Raw genomic sequence first — 20,108 nt, 5'->3', positions numbered from 1 at the left:
GGAGACCTAACACGTTCTTTCCATGTTCTGATGGTAGAGCAGTCCTTGCAACCTCTAACCTGACAAAAACAATGGAGGTCTTGAATAAATTGTGCTCAACCAACAAGGAAGCAATTTATTCCCTTCAAAGCCTCAGGACTCAAACTTCCCTGCATTTTTAAATTGCAAAGCAGCTGGGGAATTTACCCTTGTATTTCAAGGGTTGAATTCTGCAACATGAATAGATACCCTGCAGCTATAGAATCTGCAGCATGGGTTCTGTTGCAGAAAACTTGCACTCTATGAGCAGGAGACTTTTTTTTTTTTTTTTTACGCATTTACAGGAATGTGTGTTTTAAAAAAAAGTGTCAATTCTAGAAATATCGCAGTTTTTTTTTTTTTGGACCAAAGCCATATTTACCGGTGTACGTACAGCCACAATTGGACTGAGCTCAATGAAAGAAATGTGACCACACCGCAAGGTAAAATACCTGGAGGATAACTGACCTCTTAAATCGGCATTAACTTTTCCCCAGTCGTCTCCACAACAGCACCAATTGAGATTGCCTCCTCCTGTGACACTTTCCTCAGTGTCTTCCTGTCCTGCCAGGAGGCAGGATCTCTGAGAGGAGCTGGTGGAGAAGCCAGCCAGGATTACTTACAGGCGGATCGGAGGGCAGTGGCTCAGCTTGTCCTCCCTTCCAAGCCAGACGACTCCCGGGATGCCACATGGGGTGGTAACCCCTGGGCCAGGTTCCTCCCGCGGCGGCCCATGGGGGGTACAAAGCGGGAGCCTCAGTCCCCCTCGTTCTCCCTGCAGAAGTTAGAGCGCGGTGCTCCAGGAAGCCCTTCGGGGCGCCGCGCCACGTGTCCAGCGCGATGACGTCATCACGTCTGCATCAGGAGTGGAGGGGGCGGGGCTTAGCGCAGGAGCGCGAAAATTAAAAAAAAAATAGGAACCTGAGAGAAGCCAGAACAAACCAGCACTACAGGTCGCAGGGTGTCTGCTGCACCGGTATGGTAATGAGTGCTCCAGCCCCAGAGATAGCTGAAACATCAGCCTCAGCGGCCGTAAGTAGCCAGTGCGGCAAAAAAAAAAAATACAATGCAAATATCCAGTGTATTGTGTATGGAAAATTGCATATTTACCCGCAAAAATGCTTTGTCAGGGGGATAAAAAAAGACAGCTATGTACCAGAGGGCTCTATGCAAGGCATGCGTAGCTAGGCTAGTTAAAGAGGAATCGGGGGGATTCCTGGATGACGTTAGGAAGCTGGTGAAGGAGAAGGTTCGATCAGCCCTAACGTCACAGCTGGCGCCGCCAGCGAAACGCCAGAAAAGGGCGTATGTTCCTGACGAGCCTTCCGACTCCGAGAGTTCTATCGGGTCGGAGCAAGAGGAACAGGCGGCCGGGAGTCCTCAGATTAGGAGGACTACAAAAAATACTTATTCCATCAGGACGACTTAATGGAATTGATTAAGTCTGTCAGGGCTACACTAAAAATGGAAGAGCCCAGAGAACCACATACTCTACAAGATGAGATATTTGGGGGACTAGGGGAGAGGCGCAAGCATACCTTCGCTGTCCACAAGACTATCACCAAAATAATCCAAAAAGAGTGGAGCCGCACAGTTAAAAGATCCCATGGATCGCAAAGCTGAGGGCCTTCTAAAGAAATAATGGGAGGCAGCGGCAAACATACTTAGGCCAGGGATCACAGCCACTTGTGTGGCGCAAACTCTGAGGGTATGGCTAGAACAGCTACAGCTACACCTAACCAATAAGACGCAAATTTTCTAGCGGACGCCGTGGCCGAAACTGTCAAACTCTCGGCGACGGCTACAGCCCGGTCTAACTCAGCCAGAAGAGTGTTATGGCTGAAATCGTGGTCAGGCGACCTAGCCTCAAAAAATAAGCTATGCGCCCTCCCGTTCTACGGCCAGTTTTTGTTCGGACCGGACCTTGACAAGATTCTAGAGAAGGCGGCCGACAAAAAGGGATTCCCAGAAGAAAAGCCACAGAGAGGGAAGACCTTCTTCTGGGCCCCAAGGCAACAGCCAGAGGCCTACCGAGGCAAGGGCAAGACAGGCCGCTGGAGTTACCCCAAGGGGGGGCAGAGGAAGGAACAACCTCTTTAACCCCCACCAGGGGGAGCCAAAGCAGAGACCCTGACGCCATCCCCGTAGGGGCAAGGCTGGGGGGCTTTGTGGATCAAGGGGCCGTGATTTCCGAAGGCCCATGGATCCCAAAGATCTTACAGCAGGGATACCGGATAGAGCTGGTGTCCCTCCCCAGAAGAAAATTCATTATCACGGGAGGCTCCAAACAGTTACACCTACTAAAGCAAAGCGTTGGGGACCTGCAACAACTAAATGCAATATCCCCCGTACCGCAAAACGAGGAAACCCAGGGCCATTATTACAGGCTCTTCCTAGTAAGAAAACCCTGTGGGAAACAGCGAATGATAGTGAACCTGAAACCTCTGAACACCTGCATCAGATACAGAAAATTCAAGATGGAGTCCATCTCCTCAACGATAAAGTTGATTCCCAAAGGAGCCTACATGGCATCCATCGATTTAAAGGATGCCTATTTCCACGTACCGATCCACGAGGGGTCCCAGAAATACCTAAGGTGTTTGCAGTGGATATGGGCAAAGGAATAGAGCACCATCAATTCAGATGCCTGCCCTTCGGGATCTCCTCAGCACCCAGAATCTTCACCAAAATTAGGGCAGAGGTAGCTGCCTACCTGACGAAGAAGTCGGTCCTAATAGTACCCTACCTGGACAATATTTTAATAATAGCAGAGTCCAGAGAACTCCTAACGAAACACCTGGGGATAGTGCTAGAACTTCTCCAATCTTTAGGATGGATCATAAACTGGGAAAAATCCAGCCTAGATCCCGACAAACAGAAAACGTTTCTGGGTATAACGCTCGACTCAGAATCGCAATGCTCCTGCCTACCCGAGGAGAAAATACAAAAAATCCGACGGCTAGTCAAAACCCTTTTACAGAGACGATTATGCACAATTCAGGAAGCCATGTCTCTCCTGGGAAACTTGACTTCACACATTCCAGGAGTGGCATGGGCCCAGGCTCACACCAGAGCCCTGCAAGCCTCAGTCCTATCCACGTGGGACAAAAAAGCAGTCCTCTCTAGGGACAAGAATGTACATTCCAAGTGCGGTGAAAACATGTCTGCGTTGGTGGGCATCCCCAGAGAACCTGCGGAGAGGGGTTTATTGGCTACAAAACCCAGCCACTCGCATCACAACGGATGCAAGCGCCTGGGGATGGGGAGCGCATGTGGGGAACCAGTTCTTTCAGGGCCCATGGCCTCAAAGGACAAAAGAACAGTCCTCAAATTACAGGGAACTACAGGCCGTATGGCAGGTCCTACAGCAGTTAGGGAACTCGCTACGGGACCAGAATATAAAGATACTGTCAGACAATATCACCGCGGTCACCCATATACGACACCAAGGGGGCACAAGATCTCCCGCTCTGCAAAACATTGCACAGAAAACTTTCCACTGGGCAGAGGGCCGGATCCTCTCGATCACGGCAACCTATTTGAAGGGGACGCTAAACCAAAAAGCGGGCTTTCTCAGCAGGAGGCAAATAGACCCAGGAGAATGGTCTCTCTCCCTGAAAGCATTTAGAATCCTGATCAACCAGTGGGGGACCCCACAATTGGACCTGTTCGCAACCAGGGAAAATGCCAAAGTAAGCAATTTCTTCTCCCTCCGGCCAGGAGATCGTCCGACAGCAGTAGACGCCCTAGGCCAAGACTGGGGAGAGGGGCTGGTGTACGCCTTTTCTCCTATACCGTTGATCCCCAGAGTCTTACAACATTTCAGAACCCAGGTATGCACACTAATCCTGGTGACCCCCTTCTGGCCCAAAAGAAGCTGGTTCGGTCTTGTAGCAACATTGAGTGTCCAGGACCCAGTCATCTTCCCTACCTGGACAGATCTTCTATCGCAGGGGCCACTGAGCCATCCGAGCCTAGACAAGCTCCACTTAACAGCATGGCTCTTGAGGAATCCTCACTAAAAGAGAAGGGATTCTCAGAGAGAGTAGTAGAAACGTTAATGTCCGGCAGAAAAAAGATTACCCACCTTATCTACCAGAAAGTTTGGAGAAGGTTTTCCTCATGGAGACAGGGAAGGGATCACGGGGATTCTATCCCGGACATCCCTCTAATCTTAGAGTTCTTGCAGGAGGGCCTAGAGATGGGCCTCTCTCCAAGCACCCTGAAGGTCCAGGTCTCAGCCCTTAGCGCCATATGTGACACAAAGTTCGCAGACAACAGATGGGTCAACAGGTTCCTAGCAGCAGCAACTAGATTACGGCCTAGGCCCATAAATCTTTTTCCAGACTGGAACCTTAATTGGGCCCTAAGGGCCATGACAACGGTACCATTCGAGCCGATCGAAGCACTACCCATAAAAATGCTTACTATCAAGACCATTTTTTTAGTAGCCATCACCTCCGCAAGACGGGTTAGCGAGCTGCAGGCCTTGTCCATTCACCACCCGTTCCTGAAAATCTCGGACACCAAATTAGTATTTAAAACGGACCCGGCATTTATGCCAAAAGTAGTATCACATTTTCATAGGTCCCAAGACATAATAATCCCCTCATTTTTTAGTAAACCTAAAACCGAGGAAGAAAAAACCCTAAGCTGCCTGGACGTCAGGAGAGCAGTCCTAGGCTACATAGACGCAACAAGCCACTGGAGGCGGGACGACAACTTGTTCGTCCAGTTCAGTGGCCCAAATAAAGGGAGCAAAGCAGCAAAAAGCTCCATAGCCAGGTGGATCCGCCTAGCCATCATAGAGTCCTATAAGGCCCCCGGGAAGGAAATCCCATTAACTCTTAAAGCCCATTCTACAAGGGCAGTAGCATCCTCATGGGCCGAACATAGCTCAGCCTCGGTCGAGCAGATATGCAAAGCCGCAGTCTAGAAGAAACCCCACATGTTTGTTAAACACTATAGGGTAAAAGTGCAGCAGGACGAGGACATGGCCTTCGGCCGCAAAGTCCTCTCGGCAGCAATCCCACCCTAGGGAAACTTTAGTTGGTACGTCTCAATTGGTGCTGTCGTGGAGACGACTGGGGAAAAAATGGATTATGCCTACCTGATAATCAGGTTTCCAGTAGTCTCCACGACAGCACCCGTACCTCCCCCCCCCCCCCCCCCCCTAAATTGATAGAAAAGAAACTATATAATATAATATAAAAAAAAAATATATATAATATAATTTTATTTAAAAAAAAACCCCGGTTTAAAGAAAAAAATTTAAGTTGAGCTCCTACTCCGGCAATTCGTTAGAATCCACTGAGGAAAGTGGGGAAGGGGGAGCTTTTAACCTCTCAGTGTGTTCCTGTCCTATCAGGAGGAGGCAATCTCAATTGGTGCTGTCGTGGAGACTACTGGAAACCTGATTATCAGGTAGGTATAATCCATTTTTTCAAACTACTTTTCTATAGAATAGCCACTGGCAAACTGCAATTTGCTGTACCTAAATGATGCTATGTGCAGAAAAATTGACTAATGTAAGCTTGTCTCCCATCAATCACTTGCCAGATGCTAGTAGGAAGGGGGAGCTCTAGTTGCCAGAACTTTAACAGGATGTTCAGGAAGGGGATGAGTCATCCTGCTCATTGAATTATACAGGGGAAGGGAGGGAGACTTGCACACAGAGGTGATGCAGGAGCTGACGATGAGTTATCTGCTGTTTTTCACATATAAATCAGTTATGCGGTACACTCCTACATTTTCTGCGTATGTTACAAACACAAATTTGCTGTTCTGGTTGCCCCAGTATAAAGAACACAGTACTGCAACCAGGCTCATCCCACCAGCCCTGAGAGGACTGAGAATCGCATGTACATCCTGCATATTATAGGGAAAGTAAAGGGTAGACATCACATGGTCAGAAAGAAGCTTATTCTGAAAAGTTGGGGTACGCTTTAACTTGAGTCCAAACCCGCACTCAAAGTTAAAGTGGTGCACAAGGTATAAAAGGTTAAGGAGCTCTGGTCTATATTATATGACCTGGTGTCAAAAGTGGAGTTGCTCTAATTATATTGCATCTGGGTAAAGGTATTCCCCAGAAATATGCACAAACCTGGCACGAGAATCTTGGCCATATGAAATGGGCCTTAGCCTGCAAATGTTTTTTCTGATGGTGCAAGCATATTTGTAACACATATAAAGGAATGAAATAAGGCTCTGTTCAGGTTTGTTTTGAAACCCTGCATGGAGGCTCCAATCACAAACACTAGAGAAGGTTCAGCATGTTTTTCCCCCATTATCAGTGGGATCTGTTGGGCACCATTGGTGTCACTTATCCTGGACAGTGTTCTCTATTGCTTTCTGTTCTATGGCAGAGCAGCAGAAGGAAAATCCTAAACATGTGAACAAAGGAGAAAAATATGATAGTAACGGGATGGGTAATGCTCACTGGGACCCTAACAATTTATGAACATGGTGCCCTCCTGAGTCTGCTGGCTGAAGGTAGTAGTGATGTGACCACTGCTCCACCCAGAGGGCTCATACATGGAAAATCGTTTATTAAACATTAAGTTATTCAGCTTATGGCTTAACTGCACTAGTACAAGAAAGTGGCTGGAAATCCCAGGTGCCGATGCCTTTCTTCCGCTCGCGTCTTGTCTTTATTCATTGTACGTTTTTTCATTGCTAAAGTAGTTGTCACATCTTTCTGTGCCTGTCCTGGTGCTCATGTGGAAATAAAGCCTTTTGTTTTGCCAAGGTCAGTGCGTGTAACATGAGATTACCATATCAGAATGCCAAACTCATTGCCCGCTTCCATTATAGTTCCCTTTTCTGCTTTTTTCTTCTATTTTTAAACAAAAAAAAAAAGAGCGGCCATATACTTATTGATATACTAATACAAGCGTGCAGGTAGAAGCACCACATTCCTCAACATGCAGATAACTAAATGGAGGAACAAGAGCACAGGTGAAGGTACTGATAAACAGCCACTCGCACACCTTCCTTAGGCCTCTTTCACACGTCCGTAAGCGGTTTTACGGGCGCCTGCAGCGGGCACACAAATCTACCATGTGTGGCCATTCAGATGGCATGCCATTGCCCTTCTCTCTCCCTTGCCGGCTCACAATCTCTCTCCTCCCCTCCGCCTGTGTGCATTAGGAGGGGGTGAAGCTAAGCTCCCGACCCTTGTTTGCAGCCAGCAATGGGAGGAGGCGGGATGGGGTGGTGCTAAGCTCCGCCCTATCCCACCCCTCCCATTGCAAACAGCCAGAGAGAAGGGGGGAGGGAGTGTAGCAGTCACACTGCTAAACTCACTCCCACCTCCCTTCTCCAGCCATTGTCATTGGCTCCCATAGGAGCCCATGCAGCGGCCAACGTATTCCGGCCGGAACGATAGTCCAGGAACTATCTTTTCGGCCCAATATGAAAGTGCCAGGCGCTATATTGGCCGGGCGCTTTTACGCCATGGGAATACGGCCATGTGATCTGATGCATTGTAATCCAATGCATCAGAACGTAGCGCATATCGGCCAGTCTCAAAAGGGGAAAAAAAACATTGCACCCAGCGCTATTTTTTATTTTTATATTTTTTTTCCCCTCCAGTAAAGCGATATCTCCAGCCAGAGTAATTGAGTAACATAGCATGCAAGGCTGAAAAAAAGACAAATGTCCATCCAGTTCAGCCTGTTTCCACCCCCTTGTTGATCCAGAGGTCTAGTTTCTTGAGATCAAGGCCAATACTAGCTACAGATCCCCATTTTTATTTGGCATAAGAAAAATTCAGTACTCTAATAATGATGCCTGACCTGATCCTAAGAAAAAGGGCACAAATGGAAAAAAATTTATCAAAGTGCTTTTATTTTTTTTATTTTCAGAATATAAAGCCATAGAACAGCACCCAAGCATTCAATCGCTTTCTACTCCTTTAAGTTTTTGTTTTTAGTTTTTTTCCAGTTCAAGTAATTTAACCAGATTTAGAATGGTTGATGAATCTCAGGACTGTAGCTACTGGAGATCAGCCATATTTTCCTTGTGACTGACAATGCTGCAGTGTTATGCAGGTCAGGCAGAAAACAGATTGCTTGAGCGTGCAGAAAATGTTGGCTTCACCTCCAAATAGACTCCTTTAGGAATTGCCTTATCTTAAAGGGGTTTTAAGGTCTCTGGACAACCTCTACCCATGCATTAAAATAACAAATGGTGATCTTACTCGCCTCTGCCCGCGGTGATCTGCAACAACGTGCATTCCCTCGCTCCAGTCTTTGTTGACAGCTGAAGGCCTGCCTGGTTTACGGGATGTCACCGGGGCAGCAGCCAATAATGGAGCTGAGTAATTGATCGCTGTGAGCCTATGGGAGAACATGTGCACGGCCCTGTGCAAAAAGTTGGATTTTCAGTGCCATGCACGATCTCCAGAGGTGAGCACCACAGGAACCAGGAAGTGGATGGATATAAAAAATATCACCTGCGTCCCTGTCACTAACTTAGTTTATGGCTCTGTGGGGAGGTGACAAGTTAAAGGGAAGCTAACTAGTGAGCAAGTTACTGATTATCAAGCTGCGCAGATCTTCATCACAGACAGGGTTGTCTACCGCTTTGCTGTTACCGCCCAGTCATGCAGCGACCGATACGTGGGACCGTTCGCCTATTGAAATGGCTTTTTAATAGAGATGAGCGAGCACCAAAATGCTCGGGTGCTCGTTACTCGAGACGAATTTTTCATGATGCTCGAGGGTTCGTTTCGAGTAACGAACCCCATTGAAGTCAATGGGCCACCCGAGCATTTTTGTATTTCGCCGATGCTCGCTAAGGTTTTCATGTGTGAAAATCTGGGCAATTCAAGAAAGTGATGGGAACGACACAGCAACGGATAGGGCAGGCAAGGGGCTACATGTTGGGCTGCATCTCAAGTTCACAAGTCCCACTATTAAGCCACAATACCGGCAAGAGTGGGCCCCCCCCCCTCCCAACAACTTTTACTTCTGAAAAGCCCTCATTAGCATGGCATACCTTAGCTAAGCACCACACTACCTCCAACAAAGCACAATCACTGCCTGCATGACACTCCGCTGCCACTTCTCCTGGGTTACATGCTGCCCAACCCCCCCCCCCCCCCGCACGACAGTGTCCACAGCGTACACCAAATTGTCCCTGCCCAGCCTTCAGCTGCCCTCATGCCACGCCACCCTCATGTCTATTTATAAGTGCGTCTGCCACAGGAAAAGCAGGCACACACTGCAGAGGGTTGGCATGGCTAGGCAGCGACCCCCCATAAAAGGGGCGGGCCGATAGTCCACAATGCTGTACAGAAGCAATGAGAAATCCAATCCTGTGCCACCTACATCTGGAGCTGCACACGTGGGCATAGCAATGGGGAACCTATGTGCCACACACTATTCATTCTGTCAAGGTGTCTGCACGCCCCAGTCAGACCGCGGTTTTTTATAAATAGTCACAGCCAGGTACAACTCCGCAATGGGAATTCCGTGTGCACCCACAGCATGGGTGGCTCCCTGGAACCCACCGGCGGTACATAAAAATATCCCATTGCATTGCCCATCACAGCTGAGGTAATGTCGTGGTTAATGCAGGTGGGCTTCGGCCCACACTGCATGCCCCAGTCCGACTGGGGTTCTTTACAAGTGGACAGATGTAGTAACAACTCCCTGTGGACCCACAGCATGGGTGGGTGCCAGGAAGCCACCGGCGGTACATAAGTAAATCCCATTGCATTGCCCATCACAGCTGAGGTAATGTCGTGCTTAATACAGGTGGGCTTCGGCCCACACTGCATGCCCCAGTCAGACTGGGGTTCTTTACAAGTGGACAGATGTAGGTTAAACTCCGTGTGCACCTACAGCATGGGTGGCTCCCTGGAAGACACCGGCGGTACATAAATATATCCCATTGCAGTGCCCTACTCAGCAGAGCTAACGTCAGATACAATACAGGTGGGCTTCGGCCCACACTGCATGCCCCAGTCAGACTGGTAATATGTACCTTAACAGTAACCTCGTTGGTGGTAATGTGGTGGTGACTGCGGACCTAGTAGCGCGGTGTTATGTAGTTGGTTTTCGGAATGTGGCCAGGATTAAGTGGGCCGTGGCGGGGGGATGGTGGTGGTGCTCTCTTGTTGTGTCGTTAAAGGTGAAATTCTTGGACTGCCACCAGACGGACCAATGCAAAGGTATTTGCCAAGAATGTTTTCATTGTTGGAGGAGGAGGGGGATGTTTTGGAGGCACTATGTGTCCTCTACACGTGTCCGTGGTTATATGCACCTTAACAGTAACAGCGTTGGTGGGAAATGGCCTCGCCGCCATCATGTCTTTGTGAAGCCTCTGTTTCCACATCCCAGTGACATACCATTAGCAGCGGTATAGGCAGAGCCCAGAATTATTAACATTTCAGCGGTAGCATTAGGGACAGGCCCCACTAACATATCACTAGCAGCAGTATAGGGGGAGCGCAGTCTTAGTTCCATTTCAGTAATAGTAGCACTCAAGACAGGCCCCAGTAACATTCCCATTGCAGCAGTTTAGGGAGATAACAGTCTCTTTCACATTTCAGTAGCTGCAGTATAGACAAGGCCCCAGTTAGATTTATGTAGCTAAAGTGTAGGCCAACCCCACACACCTTTCTGTACCATGAGTGCAGGTGAAGAACATAGAAATTACAATGATTACACTGTAGGTGAGGGCCCAAAAAAATTGGTGTACCAACAGTACTAATGTACCTCAGAAAAAATTGGCCATGCCCAACCAAGATGGCAGGTGAAACCCATTAATCGCTTTGGTTAATGTGGCTTAAGTGGTAACTAGGCCTGGAGGCAGCCCAGTTTAACGAAAAATTGGTTCAAGTTAAAGTTTCAACGCTTTTAAGAGCATTGAAACGTATAAAAATGGTTTAGAAAAATTATATGAGCGAGCCTTGTGGCCCTAAGAAAAATTGCCCGTTCGGCGTGATTACGTGAGGTTTCAGGAGGAGGAGCAGGAGGAGGAGGAGGAATATTATACACAGATTGATGAAGCAGAAATGTCCCCGTTTTGGATGGTGATTGAGAACGATGCTTCCATCCGCGGGTGCAGCCTACGTATTGCTTAGGTATCGCTGCTGTCCGCTGGTGGAGAAGAGAAGTCTGGGGAAATCCAGGCTTTGTTTATCTTGATGAGTGTAAGCCTGTCGGCACTGTCGGTTGACAGGCGGGTACGCTTATCTGTGATGATTCCCCCAGCCGCACTAATCACCCTCTCTGACAAGAAGCTAGCCGCAGGACAAGCAAGCACCTCCAGGGCATACAGCGCGAGTTCAGGCCACGTGTCCAACTTTGACACCCAGTAGTTGTAGGGGGCAGAGGCGTCACGGAGGACGGTCATGCAATCGGCTGCGTACTCCCTCACCATCCTTTTACAGTGCTCCCGCCGACTCAGCCTTGACTGGGTAGCGGTGACACAGTCTTGCTGGGGAGCCATAAAGCTGTCCAGGGCCTTAAAGAGTGTTGCACTGCCTGTGCTGTACATGCTGCTCGATCTCCGCACCTCCCCTGCTACCTGACCCTCGGAACTGCGCCTTCTGCCACTAGCGCTGTCGGATGGGAATTTTACCATCAGCTTGTCCGCCAGGGTCCTGTGGTGTAGCAACACTCTCGAACCCCTTTCCTCTTCGGGAATGAGAGTGGAAAGGTTCTCCTTATACCGTGGGTCGAGCAGTGTGTACACCCAGTAATCCGTAGTGGCCAGAATACGTGTAACGCGAGGGTCAGGAGAAAGGCATCCTAACATGAAGTCAGCCATGTGTGCCAGGGTACCTGTACGCAACACATGGCTGTCTTCACTAGGAAGATCACTTTCAGGATCCTCCTCCTCCTCCTCAGGCCATACACGCTGAAAGGATGACAGGCAAGCAGCATGGGTACCGTCAGCAGTGGGCCAAGCTGTCTCTTCCCCCTCCTCCTCATCCTCCTCATGCTCCTCCTCCTCCTCCTCAACGCGCTGAGATATAGACAGGAGGGTGCTCTGACTATCCAGCGACATACTGTCTTCCCCCACCTCCGTTTCCGAGCGCAGAGCATCTGCCTTTATGCTTTGCAGGGAACTTCTCAAGAGGCATAGCAGAGGAATGGTGACGCTAATGATTGCAGCATCGCCGCTCACCACCTGGGTAGACTCCTCAAACTTTCCAAGGACCTGGCAGATGTCTGCCAACCAGGCCCACTCTTCTGAAAATAATTGAGGAGGCTGACTCCCACTGCGCCGCCCATGTTGGAGTTGGTATTCCACTATAGCTCTACACTGCTCATAGAGCCTGGCCAACATGTGGAGCGTAGAGTTCCACCGTGTGGGCACATCGCACAGCAGTCGGTGCACTGGCAGATTAAACCGATGTTGCAGGGTACGTAGGGTGGCAGCGTCCGTGTGGGACTTGCGGAAATGTGCGCAGATCCGGCGCACCTTTACGAGCAGGTCTGACAAGCGTGGGTAGCTTTTCAGAAAGCGCTGAACCACCAAATTAAAGACGTGGGCCAGGCATGGCACGTGCGTGAGGCTGCCGAGCTGCAGAGCCGCCACCAGGTTACGGCCGTTGTCACACACGACCATGCCCGATTGGAGGCTCAGCGGCGCAAGCCAATGGTCGGTCTGCTCTGTTAGACCCTGCAGCAGTTCGTGGGCCGTGTGCCTCTTATCTCCTAAGCTGAGTAGTTTCAGCACGGCCTGCTGACGCTTGCCCACCGCTGTGCTGCCACGCCGCGCGACACCGACTGCTGGCGACATCCTGCTGCTGCTGACACATCTAGATTGCGAGACAGAGGTTGCGGAGGAGGAGGAGGAGTGTGGTTTAGTGGAGGAAGCATACACTGCCGAAGATACCACCACCGAGCTGGGGCCCGCAATTCTGGGGGTGGGTAGGACGTGAGCGGTCCCAGGCTCTGACTCTGTCCCAGCCTCCACTAAATTCACCCAATGTGCCGTCAGGGAGATGTAGTGGCCCTGCCCGCCTGTGCTTGTCCACGTGTCCGTTGTTAAGTGGACCTTGGCAGTAACCGCGTTGGTGAGGGCGCGTACAATGTTGCGGGAGACGTGGTCGTGCAGGGCTGGGATGGCACATCGGGAAAAGTAGTGGCGACTGGGAACTGAGTAGCGCGGGGCCGCCGCCGCCATCATACTTTTGAAGGACTCCGTTTCCACAACCCTATACGGCAGCATCTCAAGGCTGATAAATTTCGCTATGTGGACGGTTAACGCTTGAGTGTGCGGGTGCGTGGCGGCGTACTTGCGCTTGCGCTCAAAGACTTGCGCTAGCGACGGCTGGACGGTGCGGTGCGAGACATTGGTGGATGGGGCCGAGGACAGCGGAGGTGAGGGTGTGGGTGCAGGCCAGGAGACGGTAGTGCCTGTGTCCTCAGAGGGGGGTTGGATCTCAGTGGCAGGTTGGGGCACAGGGGGAGAGGCAGCGGTGCAAACCGGAGGCAGTGAACGGCCTTCGTCCCACCTTGTGGGGTGCTTGGCCATCATATGTCTGCGCATGCTGGTGGTGGTGAGGCTGTTGGTGGTGGCTCCCCGGCTGATCTTGGCGCGACAAAGGTTGCACACCACTGTTCGTCGGTCGTCAGGCGTCTCTGTGAAAAACTGCCAGACCTTAGAGCACCTCGGCCTCTGCAGGGTGGCATGGCGCGAGGGTGCGCTTTGGGAAACAGTTGGTGGATTATTCGGTCTGGCCCTGCCTCTACCCCTGGACACCGCACTGCCTCTTGCAACCTGCCCTGCTGCTGCCCTTGCCTCCCCCTCTGAAGACCTGTCCTGAGTAGGCGTTGCAAACCAGGTGGGGTCAGTCACCTCATCGTCCTGCTGCTCTTCCTCCGAATCCTCTGTGCGCTCCTCCCTCGGACTTACTGCCCTTACTACTACCTCACCGATAGACAACTGTGTCTCATCGTCATCGTCCTCCTCACCCACTGAAAGGTCTTGAGACAGTTGCCGGAAGTCCCCAGCCTCATCCCCCGGACCCCGGGAACTTTCCAATGGTTGGGCATCAGTGACGATAAACTCCTCTGGTGGGAGAGGAACCACTGCTGCCCAATCTGAGCAGGGGCCCGAGAACAGTTCCTGGGAGTCTTCCCGCTCCTGAGCATGTGTCATTGTAGTGGAGTGAGGAGGCTGGGAGGAAGGAGGAGCAGCAGCCAGAGGATTCGGATTTGCAGCACTGGACGGTGCAGAACTGTGGGTGGATGATAGGTTGCTCGAAGCCCTTTCTGCCATCCACGACAGGACCTGCTCACACTGCTCATTTTCTAATAAAGGTCTCCCGCGTGGACCCATTAATTGTGCAATGAATGTGGGGACGCCAGAAACGTGCCTCTCTCCTAATCGCGCAGCAGTCGGCTGCGATACACCTGGATCAGGAGCTCGGCCTGTGCCCACACCCTCACTTGGGCCTACGCGTCCTCGGCCGCGTCCACGTCCTCTAGGCCTACCCCTACCCCTCAGCATGCTGTATTACCAGTGATTTGATTTCCCAGCCAGGAAAGAAATTGGCGCAAGCCTGCAGGCCAAATAGAATTTTTGCCCTTTTTTTTAAAAGGAAAGGCCCACTGACTATATTCAATCAATAATGTGTTGTGGCCCTGCTGTGTGTCACAGAACTGCAGTGTTATTAACTGCAGCACAGCGGTGATTTCCCAGCCAGGAAATTAATTGGCGTAAGCCTGCTGTTAAACTTAGCTGGCTGCGTATGATTTTTTTTACGTTCTCCACCCAGCACACACGTACCCAGAACGCTGAGGACTGTCAGAGGCAGGCCAAATAGAATTTTTGCCCTTTTTTGTAAAAGGAAAGGCCCACTGACTATATTCAATCAATAATGTGTTGTGGCCCTGCTGTGTGTCACAGAACTGCAGTCTTGCACTGTTATTAACTGCAGCAGAGCGGTGATTTCCCAGCCAGGAAATAAATTGGCGCAAGCCTGCTGTTAAACTTAGCTGGCTGCGTACGATTTTTTTAATGTTCTCCACCCAGCACACACGTACCCAGAACGCTGAGGACTGTCAGAGGCAGGCCAAATAGAATAGTTGCCCTTTTTTTTTTAAAGGAAAGGCCCACTGACTATATTCGATCAATTAATAAATGTGTTGTGGCCTTGCTGTGTGTCACAGAACTGCAGTTATTAACTGCAGCAGAGCGGTGATTTCCCAGCCAGGAAATAAATTGGTGCAAGCCTGCTGTTAAACTTAGCTGGCTGCGTATGATTTTTTTAACGTTCTCCACCCAGCACACACGTACCCAGAACGCTGAGGACTGTCAGAGGCAGGCCAAATACAATTTTTGCCCTTTTTTTTTTTAAAGGAAAGGCCCACTGACTATATTCAATCAATAATAAATGTGTTGTGTGGCCCTGCTGTGTGTCACAGAACTGCAGTGTTATTAACTGCAGCAGAGCGGTGATTTCCCAGCCAGGAGATAAATTGGCGCAAGCCTGCTGTTAAACTTAGCTGGCTGCGTATGATTTTTTTTACGTTCTCCACCCAGCACACACATACCCAGAACGCTGAGGACTGTCAGAGGCAGGCCAAATAGAATTTTTGCCCTTTTTTTTAAAAGGAAAGGCCCACTGACTATATTCAATCAATAATGTGTTGTGGCCCTGCTGTGTGTCACAGAACTGCAGTGTTATTAACTGCAGCAGAGCGGTGATTTCCCAGCCAGGAAATAAATTGGCGCAAGCCTACTGTTAAACTTAGCTGGCTGCGTATGATTTTTTTTATGTTCTCCACCCAGCACACACGTACCCAGAACGCTGAGGACTGTCAGAGGCAGGCCAAATACAATTTTTGCCCTTTTTTTTAAAGGAAAGGCCCACTGACTATATTCAATCAATTAATAAATGTGTTGTGTGGCCCTGCTGTGTGTCACAGAACTGCAGTGTTATTAACTGCAGCAGAGCGGTGATTTCCCAGCCAGGAAATAAATTGGCGCAAGCCTGCAGGCCAAATAGAATTTTTGCCCTTTTTTTTTAAAGGAAAGGCCCACTGCGTATATTCAATCAATAAAATATGTCTTCTGGCCCTGCCTACACAATTCTGTCCCTGGAGTATTACTGCAGGGCGCAATGCTCTGCACGGCCGATTTGGAAAAAAAAAAATGTGCAACACTGCTAACAACAGCCTCCACAGTACTGCACACTGTTAGATGTGGCCCTAAGAAGGACCGTTGGGGTTCTTGAAGCCTACACTAACTCCTAACACTCTCCCTGCCTAACCACCACTTCTGTCCCTGTAGTATTACTGCAGGGCGCAAGGCTCTGCACGGCCGATTTGGGGGAAAAAAAAAAAAGTGCAACACTGCTAACAGCAGCCTCCACACTACTGCACACTGTTAGATGTGGCCCTAAGAAGGACCGTTAGCCTACACTAACTCCTAACGCTCTCCCTACAGCAGCTCCAACACTATAGCACTGTCCCTCAGCTATGTCACAATGCATCTGAGGCGAGCCGCGGGAGGGGCCGACTTTTATACTTGGGTGACATCTGATCTCCCCAGCCACTCACAGCAGGGGGGTGGTATAGGGCTGGAACATCACAGGGGGAAGTTGTAATGCCTTCCCTGTCTTTCAATTGGCCAGAAAAGCGCGCTAACGTCTCAGAGATGAAAGTGAAAGTAACCCGAACATCGCGTGGTGCTCGTTACGAGTAACGAGCATCCCGAACACCCTAATATTCGCCCGAGCATCAAGCTCGGACGAGTACGTTCGCTCATCTCTACTTTTTAACGTTTTCGGACTGATATTCATCTTTTAAAACTGCGTTTTGTTTTAACTGAATTTGTCATCTTTAAATTTTGCTGTTAGATTTAAACCTATTTATGGGGCACTCAAGCAGAAATAGGAGAAATCACAAGGAGTCAATACAGTTTGTCATGTTTGCCATTGTGGATGCTAAGGGTTCTTTTAGAGGAGCTGATTCTCATTTAAACAAGCGAGTGGCATCACTGTTGGCTCATTCGCTCTCATGCAGCCTGGCTTAGACAGGCAGATACATCTTTGGCTTATTTAACCCCTTAAGGATGCCGCCCTTTTTTTTCCCACTTTCGTTTTTGCTTCCCCCCTACTAAGTGCCTGTGATTGGCTGGCGCTCGATTAGCCAATCACAGCGCTCGTTTTGCTGGAGGCGGGGTATTCAAAGCCCCGTCACCAGAAAGAAGCTGAGATGTCAGACGGGGAGGACACAGCAGTTTGCCGCAGTGTCGCTGGAGACTATCACAAGGCATCAGGATGCTGCGGACCAGGTGAGTATTGATTCTTTTTTTTATTCTTTTTTTTCACTGCAGGTTAGCTACGCCTTATTTTCGGGGGAGGGCTTATATTTCAAGCCTCCCCCGAAAACCGGGGTAGGTCTTATTTTCTGTGAAACACTGTAGTATACTCCAGCTTATGGCCCTTTTACAGAGCATTGCATAAAGTGGATACAATTGTATCCATTTTTATTTTGGGGTTTGTGGCCTCTGAATGCATATGGAGTGCTGTCATTCACACAAACTAATATCTTGAAAATTGTGAGAAAGTGAAATAAAAGTTTATCAAAGTTATAGAACTTTTCATTTACAAAATGATCCAGATTTATGGTCAGAAAATCAGATAACCTCTTTGAGTCACTCTCTGGACTTGGGCCTGGAGACCTCGGTGGAAAGAGCCTGTTGCTCATAGCATTGGTAACATTTATCATGTCTGCTAAACAAGAATCTGAAGATGTAGTCATAGAGATTTCGGGGCAGAATCTCGAGAAAGATTAGTTCTTCGTAGTCCAGAAGAATTATCAAAAATGCCGAACAGTCCTTAAACAATAGCTAACAGAACAATGTATATATTCTTATATAGAGGGCAGGGTTTAAATTGCTAAGGAGGTTCCTAAGGATGCCAAACAGGTGGGTGAAACCAATCCCCTCTAGCAAGACGCAGAGACAGACACAAAATACTGATGCAGGAGCCCAGCACTTACCAAACAGAGGATCAGATAAGGCGGGGGGTGCATGAAATCTATGCATAGTGAGTTTGAAACCATAAATTAATGTGCTTTTAGACGGAATGATTATCGTTAAAAAAAAAAAAAAATTGAGCAAAAGTGAATCGTTTGGTCTAAACGCACGTTTTATGCAGGCATAAAAATCATCGTTGGTTGGCTCGTTCACTTGTCATTCAGTTTAAACAGTAATTGTTTAGTCCCTCTTATTCACTTAGGGCTCTTTCACACGAGCGTATATCGGCCGCGTTTTCACAGCTGGCAGAGATACGCTACCATCTAATGCATTGGATTCCAATGCATCAGATCAGATGGGAATATTCCCGCAGCGTCGCAGCGCCCAGCTAGCCAATATATCACTGGGTGCTTTTACACCGGGCAGGGGAGATAGTCTTGGAACGATTTTCCTGGCCGCACTACGTCGACCGCTGCATAGACTCTTATAGGAGCCTATGACAGCGGCCAGAGAAGGGAGGTGGGAGGGAGTTTAGCAGCGTGACTACTAAACTCCCTCCCCCTTATCTCCTCCTCTGCGCCCCTTGCTGCCTGTTTGCAATTAGAGGAGGTTGGATGGGGTCGAGGCTAGTTGCTAAGCCCCCGCCCCGTTCCGCTCCCTCCCGGACAAGGACAGGGGTGGGAGCTTAGCACACTAGCTCCCGCCACATCTCCTTCCCTTGCTGGGAGCTGGTAAGAGGGAGAACAGCTTAGCAGAGCTAAACTGTCTCTACGCCCAACAGCATTGCAGGCTCGGTGTATATACCCCAAGCCCGGGCCGCCTTAACAGGCGCCCAAACATTGACGCCCACGTGAAAGAACCCTTATACAGCGAATGTGAAAGACTGAATGATTCTCGTTTGAATTAATGCCTCTACCTGTCTAAACAGGCTGCATTAGAGCGAACGAGCTGGACCTGATGATGATCGTCTCATCAAAGGACCCTAAACTGTAACGATGCAGCTGGACACTAAATGGTAAAACAGAACTGCACTTTTCGTGGTCACCTGGGTACTAAAAGTGTCCTGCCGACTTCTTCCACTGTGAGCGTATTGGGTTTGTAAGGACCCCATTCACTTCCATTGTACTCTACTTTGTTGTGGAATTTCAGTCCGCATTCCATGATGTCTGAACTCACCCTAGATTCTCTCTACAGCACTTTTATAATAGAAATCGGTGTGAGCCCGAAGGAACAGATTTCACCATGTCATCTCAAATGAATCGCTGACCTATCAGAAGATTACTGTGATTGGATGCTCCGGGTGAAATGCGAGATAAAACTGTGACGATTTCTATATTCTGCTGAAGTTTAGTTCTACATGTTTTTTTTGTATTTATATTTATAATCATTTTGTAGAATGTGTAAAAGCCATTTGTAGCAATACATTTAAACTGATGTGATATTATAGCAAACAAGACAAATGAAAGTTTATAGGTCATGCACGTGGAACTAAAGTGGTGGAAATATTAAACACATGCAATGCAGATTTGGGCATCTTTATCATTTTGTTCAGCTTCTGCGGACAAGATGTTAGCCTTTGGGCCAGTTCTGTGCCCTGGCATCAACATGCTAGAAGTTTTACTTTTCCTACATTATTTCCAACTTTCCACTTCCTGATTTAAGCCACATGTCTTGGTCTCTGATATTAAATATTGACAAAATAAGGTAAATATAGAACAGATATTATGCTGAAAAACATTATTAATGGTACAGATTACGCGCTAATCTGTGCAATTCCCTGCTACTTGACCCAGTAGCAAGGTCCCTTTTGTAGCCATAGCAGATATATCCCAGATATTACAATTACACTTTTATCTTGTGGAGAGAAAAATAATTGATGAATATAAGACCTCTTTCACACGGGCAACAGTGATATCACATTGGTGTTCTGTGCAATATTGCTACGTTTTCTCATGGCGATATCACTGTCGCCCGAGTGAAATAATTCATCAACTATTTTTTTCTCTTTGTAGTGCTCTTTTGCTAGGATTTTCAAGGAGGAGGGGTCTTGAAATATAAGCCCTACCCCAAAAATAAGCACTAGCTGCATGAAAAAAAAGGAAAAAATACAATACATAACCTAAGAGCCACTATCCGCT

The sequence above is a fragment of the Eleutherodactylus coqui genome, chromosome 5, assembly GCF_035609145.1.
Source record: "Eleutherodactylus coqui strain aEleCoq1 chromosome 5, aEleCoq1.hap1, whole genome shotgun sequence".
Lineage (NCBI taxonomy): Eukaryota > Metazoa > Chordata > Amphibia > Anura > Eleutherodactylidae > Eleutherodactylus > Eleutherodactylus coqui.
Note: the sequence above shows the minus strand (reverse complement) of the source record.